This window comes from Ornithorhynchus anatinus, chromosome 2 (assembly GCF_004115215.2).
Source record: "Ornithorhynchus anatinus isolate Pmale09 chromosome 2, mOrnAna1.pri.v4, whole genome shotgun sequence".
Taxonomy (NCBI): Eukaryota; Metazoa; Chordata; class Mammalia; order Monotremata; family Ornithorhynchidae; genus Ornithorhynchus; species Ornithorhynchus anatinus.
Genome location: NC_041729.1, coordinates 47044446 through 47051883, shown reverse-complemented (window position 1 = coordinate 47051883; position 7438 = coordinate 47044446). Strand labels below are relative to the sequence as shown.

The following is a 7438-nucleotide window of genomic DNA, read 5'->3' as shown; positions in this document are numbered from 1 at the left end:
GAATGCCCTGTCCAGACTTGGAAATTATGGGCGATCTGGCTCTTGTTCTTTCAGTGGGGCCCTGAGCCAGATTGATCCACCTAACTTTCTCACCCCTGGTGTATGGCTAATAAAAAAGCACTTAGTACAGTGCTCTGCACACAGTAAGTGCTCAATAGACTGTAAGCCCGTCAAACGGCAGGGACTGTCTCTATCTGTTGCCGACTTGTTCATTCCAAGCACTTAGTACAGTGCTCTGCCCATAGTAAGCGCTCAATAAATACTATTGAATGAATAATTACCATTGATTGGTTGCTTGATTAATAAAAGTCTCCATTAACCCTAGCTTGTTCTTATAATAATAATAATAATAATTGTGACATTTGTTTACTATGTACCAGGCACTGTACTAAATGCTGGGCTAGATGCAAGGAAATTGGGTTGGACACAGTCCCTGTCCCACCTAAGGCTCACGGTCTTAATCTCCATTTTCCAGATGAGGTAACGGAGGCCCGGAGAAGTGAGACAACTTGCCTAAGATCACACGACAGTCGTGTGGCAGAGTCGGGACTAGAACCCGGGCCCCTATGACTCCCAGGCCCGTGCTCTCTCTACTAAGCCACACCACTTCTCCAGGTCGGCGGGGAGCACAGGAATCGTACTTCAGAGGGGAAGCAACATTTCCCAATTTCCTCTTGGATTTAAAGAGTCGGCAAAAGGGACAGACAAGCAGAAACGTTGGAAAGGTAAGGCTAAATCCACACCGACACACACACGCATATCCACTGAGGCACAGAGAAGTGAAGTGGCTTGCCCAAGATCACACATAAGTTCATGAAAACATAGTCATCCAGGATGGGGAAAGACTGATATAGAGACCTACAGCCCCACTGATACTTCAATAATATTCATTTTAATTAAGTACTCTCTTAGAGTCCTTAATTAAAATATTGTCTTGGTTGAAATTATGAAAAGTCTGAGTCCCTGTAATTCCTTAATTTCTTTTGATTTGATAACTGACTTTAGGGTTCTTTATCACATAGTTTTTTCCAAGAACACAGCTCCGGGATTATGTAAGGGTTTCTAATAATGTTGTACATCTATAATAATTGAATAATAATTGTGGTGTTTGCTAATCACTGACTGTGTCCCTAGCACTGCACTATGCGCTGAAGTAGATACAAGATAATTCATTCAATAGCATTTATTGAGCGCAGCGTGGCTCAGTGGAAAGAAGCCTGGGCTTGGGAGTCAGAGGTCATGGGTTCGAATCCCAACTCTGCCACTTGTCAGCTGGGTGACTGTGGGCAAGTCACTTCAGTGCTCTGTGCCTCAGTTCCCTCATCTGTAAAATGGGAATGAAGACTGTGAGCCTCACGTGGGACAACCTCATTCCCCTGTATCTCCCCCAGCACTTAGAACAGTGCTCTGCACATACTAATCGCTTAATAATACCAACCTTATCATTATTATTATTATGTGCAGAGCATTGTACTAAGTGCTTGGAATCCAGCCATACACAGTCCCTGTCCCACGTGGGACTCACAGTCCAATGGGTAGAGAGAAGAGGTATTTTTAATTCCCATTTTACAGTTGAGGCACAGAGAAGTTAAGCGATTTGCCCAAGTTCCCACACTGGGAAAGTGGCAGAGTCGGAATGAGAACTCAGGTGCCCTGACTCTGAGCTCAGGTTCTTTTCACTAGGCCATGCTGCTTCTCTAAATGAATGTCCTTGTGTTCTCGAGGCTTGGTTGAAAAGTGTGACCTCTTGGATGAATCTAAATTTCGAAATAATCAGAAATGGAATGTGCTGGGTGATAAGAATTTTATATTTGGTATTCACCCTCCTGGACAAGAAAGGTAGTGAACAGCTCCAGAAAAAACCCCAGCTATTTTAGGACAATAATAAGAATAATAATGTTGGTATTTGTTAAGCACTTACTATGTGCAGAGCACTGTTCTAAGCGCTGGGGTAGATACGGGATAATCAGGTCGTCCCACGTGAGGCTCACAGTCTTCATCCCCATTTGCCAGATGAGGTCACTGAGGCACAGAGAAGTGAAGTGACTTGCCCACAGTCACACAGCTAACAGGTGGTGGAGCCGGGATTCGAACCCATGATCTCTGACTCCCAAGCCCGGGCTCTTTCCACTGAGCCAAGCTGCTTCTAGTGATAGTTGTCTTGGCACTGGGAGCAGGGGAGAAAAAATCATCATCTTACTTGTGCCAGTGAAGGAAGACTTCCTGGAGGAGGTGAAGTTTGCTTAGACTTCATAATGAGGAAAGGTAGGGTGTTGGTGGGTAGGAAGGAGGAAGGCTCTTTAAGAGTTGGGAGAGGTACAAAAATGGCTGTGAGAACACCCTTGGGTGAGGGTGAAGGGGAGCTTCTCCTGGACTGTCCCACCCATCCAGTTTTAGCCACGCGTGGATGGAAATGGCATTTCTTGGGACATCACCTGGGCTTTGGGAGGATTTTTTGTAATGGTACTTGTTAAGCACTTACTATGTGCCAGCCGTTTTACTAAGGGCTGCGGGTCACAGAAGATAATCAAGATGGATACAGTCCACGGAGGACATAGTCTTAATTCCCGATTTTCCGATGAGGAAACTGAGGCCCAGAGAAGTTAGGTGACTTGCCCAAGGTCATACAGCAGACAAGTGGCAAAGCAGGGATTGGAACCCAGGTCCTCAGACTCTCAGGCCTGTGCTCTTTCCACTAGGCCATACCGTTTCTCTGTGTTCAGTTCTGACACTCAGTAACTAGCCTGGGAACGACTTGCCAACACGAACATGTTGTTGATGGCCAACAGGGTAGAAAGGAACGAGGTCATCCCCAATTTCATGGACTCAGTTAAGAAGCAGATTGACCTGGTGAAAAGAACGTGGACCTGGGAGTCAGCGCTGCCGCGGGATGCCAAGCTAAGAGCCTCCTTGCAAACTCTGGGAGGGAGGGGAGAGGGAAGAAAGGGAAGGGGGGCAGAAAAGCTCAGGAGGAGGGGAAGGAGGGGAAGGAGGAGGAGAAAGAGGAGGAGAAAGAAGGAGGGACAGAAAGGAAGAGGAGGAGGAGAAGCAGCATGGCCTAGTGGGTAATAATACTACTAATAATAGTATTTGTTAAGCGCTTACTATGTGCCAAGCACTGTTCTAAGTGCTGGGGTGGATACAGGGCAATTAGGTTGTCCCACGTGGGACTCACTTTTAATCCTCATTTTACAGATGAAGTAACGGAGGCACAGGGAAATTAAGCGCTTTGTCCAAGGTCACACAGCAGACGAGTGATGGAGCCAGGATTAGAACCCGCGTCCTCTGACTCCCAAGTCCGTGCACAGGCCTGGGAGTCAGAGGACCTGGGGCCTCATCCTGGCTGTGCCACTTGCCTGCTATGTCAGTTCACTTCTTTGTGCTTCCGTTCCCAGAGGAAGGGGAGGAAGGAGGAAGAGTTTGCTTCCGATAGCTGCTGCTAACTACCTCCTTCCTTCTTCCTGCTCAGGGAGGCAGCCGAGGAAAAATAATGCCAATGTGCTCTTCATGGGCAGGGAATATGTCTGCCAACTCTGTTGTATTGTACTCCTCCAGGCACTTAGTACAGTGCTCTGCACACAATAAATACTGATGATGATGATGGAGCTCGGTTGGGTGGGAAGGTGGAAATAATGTAAGTCCCGGGTTTGACTGTACAGGGTGTCAGTCGATCATATTCATTGAGTGCTTACTGTGTGCTGAGCACTGTACTGAGCATACAGTATAACAATTCAAAAGACACATTCTCTGTAGAGACCACACTCCCTGTTCAGAGTCAAGACCTTCCTCCTGATTTCCCAGTTGTCTTGTGAGGATGTTGTTTTCCCGAGGCCCTTCTGCAGCTCTCCTTGAAGTACCGGGAGCTGCCCCAGTGAGGACGCCCTGCCACAATTCTAGCCTCAACCCTCCTCCTCCTTATTTCCTTTATGGTATTAAGTGCTTACTCTATGTGAGGCACTGTAGATACAAGTTATCAGGTTGGGCACAGTCCCTGTTCCACACGGGGCTCGCAGTCTTATTCCCCATTTTACACTTGAGGTAACTGAGGCACAGAGAAGGAAAGTGATTTGCCTAAGGTCACACAGAGGACAAGTGGCAGAGCCAGGGTGAGAACCCGGGTCCTTCTGACTCTCAGGCCCAAGATTTATCCAGTAAACCACACTGCTCCTCCTCTTTCTGCACCTTCTCTCTTTCTCCTCTTCTTCTTTCTGCTCCTTCCTCTTCTCTCCTCCTCCTCTTTCTCTTTCTTCTCCTTCTCTCCTCCCTCCTTCTCTTCTTCCTTTTTCTGCTCCTCCTTCTCCTCCTTCTCCTTGTCCCTCTCCTTCCTTTTTCTGCTCCTCCTCCTCCTCCTCCTTCTCCTCGTCCCTTTCCTTCCTCTCCTTCCTCCTCCTCCCCCCCGGCTCCACTTCCTTCACTCTCCCCATCCTTCGCCAGGAGGCTGTTGCTGGGTATCAGGTGGCATTGCCGCCCCAGGCAGCTGGACTGACTGGACCAGCCTATTCGTTATCAGCGAGAACCCTGGGGCCAACACACAGAGCTCAGGCACCTTCCAAAACAGCTCACTTTGACTTTCACTGAAGAACAGTTTCCCAAAGAGATGAGAACACCAGTATTGATCGTAGGAAAAACTCAAAGGCTGGGGAAATGATTAAAGCCATTAATATAACCCCAAATGAAATCTGGCTCCAACACCATCCTGAGGCAAGATGGATCACCCACAAACAAAGGGTGGAAAAGGGAGGCAGCTTTCAAAGGCTTCAACCCACAGTGAGGCTGAAATGATCCCCGGACACGAATCGTTCCAAGCGTGACAGTTTCGTCAGGGGTGATGAAGAAAAGACCTGCCGAGAACCAGATCTGAGTCTCAAAACCTTCAATCGGCCAACCCATTCCACGTTCCCCCTCCTGCCTTTTTTTCGAGAAGCTTTGAAGATGCCAGTGTGTGGCTAGAAAGGCCATGTGAAGCTGAATAAAGAAGATCAGAGGAAAATGACAAAGGGGTTAGAGGAGTCAGTCAGTCGGTCGTATTTATTGAGAGGTTACTGTGTGCAGAGCACTGTACTTAGCAATTGGGAGAGTACAACAGAGCAGTAAACAGATACAGTCGCTGCTCACAACGAGCCTACAGTCTAGAGGAGACGGTCATTAATATAAGTAAATACATTATAGATATTCATTCAATCATATTTATTGAGTGCTTACTGTGTGCAGAGCACTGTATTAAGTGCATATGTACGTAAGTGCCGCGTGGCTCGGAGAGGGGTTGAATAAAGGGAGCAAGAGGAGATTCCCCCATCAGCTCTCGACTTCTCCCATCCTGTATGTGACAATTTCCCTGTGACAATTTGATGGCCTGGCCCGTCTGAGCCCCCACCCTCAGGGTCGGGAGGGACATCGGAGCAGTACTGTCGGGGGAGCCAGGAGGAGCTGGAGCTGAAGGTGGGGAAATAGATCGAGGAGTCAATCAATTAATCCATCAGTCAGTCGTATTTACTGAGCACTCTCTGTGTGCAGGGCGCTTTGTGGAATACACGTTCCCTGCCTACAGTGAGCTTATAAATCCAGAAGGGAAGACAGGCGTTACTACAAATAAATTATGGATGCATACGTTAGTGCCGAGGGGCCGAGGGAAGGGAGAATAAAGGGAGCAAATCCAAGTGCAAGGGTGACAAAGAAGGGAGTGGGAGAAGAGGAAATGAGGGCTTAGTCTTGGAAGGCCTCTTGGAGGAGATGTGGCTTCTCTAAGGGATTCTCTGTGGGAGCGTGTTTTATGGGAGCCCCTACGAGAGGACTCATCCGGACGTATAAATGAAAAGGCTTCCCCAGTTAGGCCGGGATCGTGGGGGTGCGTGGTTGGCTGGGGCCACCCCTCTTCTCCCTGCTGACACCCTCGTGGCCTCCCCATCCCCAACTACAGCCGCTCCCCAGGAGCAGAGAGTGGGCGGAGCCACCTCCAGCATTTAGAGAAGCTTGGGAAGGACCTGGGTTCTAATCCCGATCCACCACATGTCTGCTGTGTGACTTTGGGTAAGTCACTTGACTTCTCTGGGCCTCAATTACCTCATCTGTAAAATGGGGATTAAGACTGTGAACCTCACGTGGGACAGGGACAGTGTCCAACCTGATTAATTAGTATCTACCCCATTTTTTAAACAGCGCTTGGCACATAGCAAGCGCTTAACAAGTACCATTACCATGATTATTATTATTTAGAATGAGGGGCCAGTTGGGGTGGGATAGAAACCACGGAGTAAATGCCACCAAATCCGTAAATCAACAACCACAGCGGCCAAAGCAGCAGGACGTTACTGCTGAAAGGAACTGTCTGCGGGCTCCTCGTCGCTTCTGGCAAACCGCCCTCGGTCTCACAGTCGCTACCTTTCCCTCCTCCCTCCCCACATCATGCAGTCGTTACAGGGACTCCTGCCCTACTCCAGTCCGGCAGGATGGAGGGCCTCACCCCGCTGGGAGCAGGTGGGGGAGCCCCAGGCCACCTATTTCAACTATTGTGGTCTTCTTGTTTTAATTATCTTCTTATGGATCCATGTGTCTTTCGTCCCTCGGTTAGAAGGATGTTGGTTGTAAGGAAGAGCTCTTTAGCAAGGAGGAATGGAGGCCTTCAGGAGGCCTTTAGACTCATATAATTTCTCACACGGCTGGACTATGCGATTCTGCCCGGAGGCCCTCGGTGCCCACTCAGACGCCCTCCGCGGTCAAGGTCAAACCAGGTGGCACTGGAACAGCCTCTCCAAGCACGGGTTTGGGGCCTGACAAGGAGGATTTCTGGTTTCTGATTTTCTGCATTTCTGGTTGAGAGTCTGCCCGGCTGAGTGTGAAAAATGGCTCTCGACAGGCAGGAGGGACAGCTAGGGGCTAAGTGACCCACGAGATGTGCCTGAGGAACCTGGGGTTATGTAACGTCTCCCTTGCCACGGACACTTACATAAGTCACTGACGAAGAAACTCACCCTCCTCTTCTACTCCCGCTCCGAAATGCTCCAAAGAGGGGAGGAAAGGCAAGAGAAATGTAGGTTTGCGGTAGGACGCTCATGTTTCTGAAAACGATAGGTTTCCCTCAGAGATCAGGGCTCTTTGATGTCTTTAGGATATTTCCACCTCATGGCTCCTCCCTCCCTGCCGAGAATCACATCCAGGAGCTCATAGTGGACAGGGAACACGTCTGCCTACCCTGCTTTATTATACTCACCCAAACACTTAGTATAGTGCTCTGCACACAGTTAAGTGCTCAAAAAATACCATTGACTGATTGATTGATGGGACAGGTGGATTGTATACACGACTGTGCAAGTGTGACTGGTGTATGTAGGTGATATGTGGGTGTACTTGTGGACTGATCCCCCTCCATCTTGTCTACCTCGCCACTGACTCCGAGCCCACATCCTACCTCTGGCCCGGAATGCCCTCCCACCTCAAATCC

The 7438-nt window shown here is 48.9% G+C and overlaps 1 long non-coding RNA gene across 1 annotated transcript in view; it reads left to right on the top strand.

Moving 5' to 3' along the window:
• Positions 1 to 553: 553 nt before the first annotated feature.
• Positions 554 to 7438, top strand: part of LOC114809125 — a 72356-nt gene continuing 65471 nt past the window's right edge. The window contains exon 1 of the long non-coding RNA XR_003756885.1: positions 554 to 725. This is a non-coding gene — a long non-coding RNA (uncharacterized LOC114809125). The remainder of the gene's footprint in view (positions 726 to 7438) is intronic.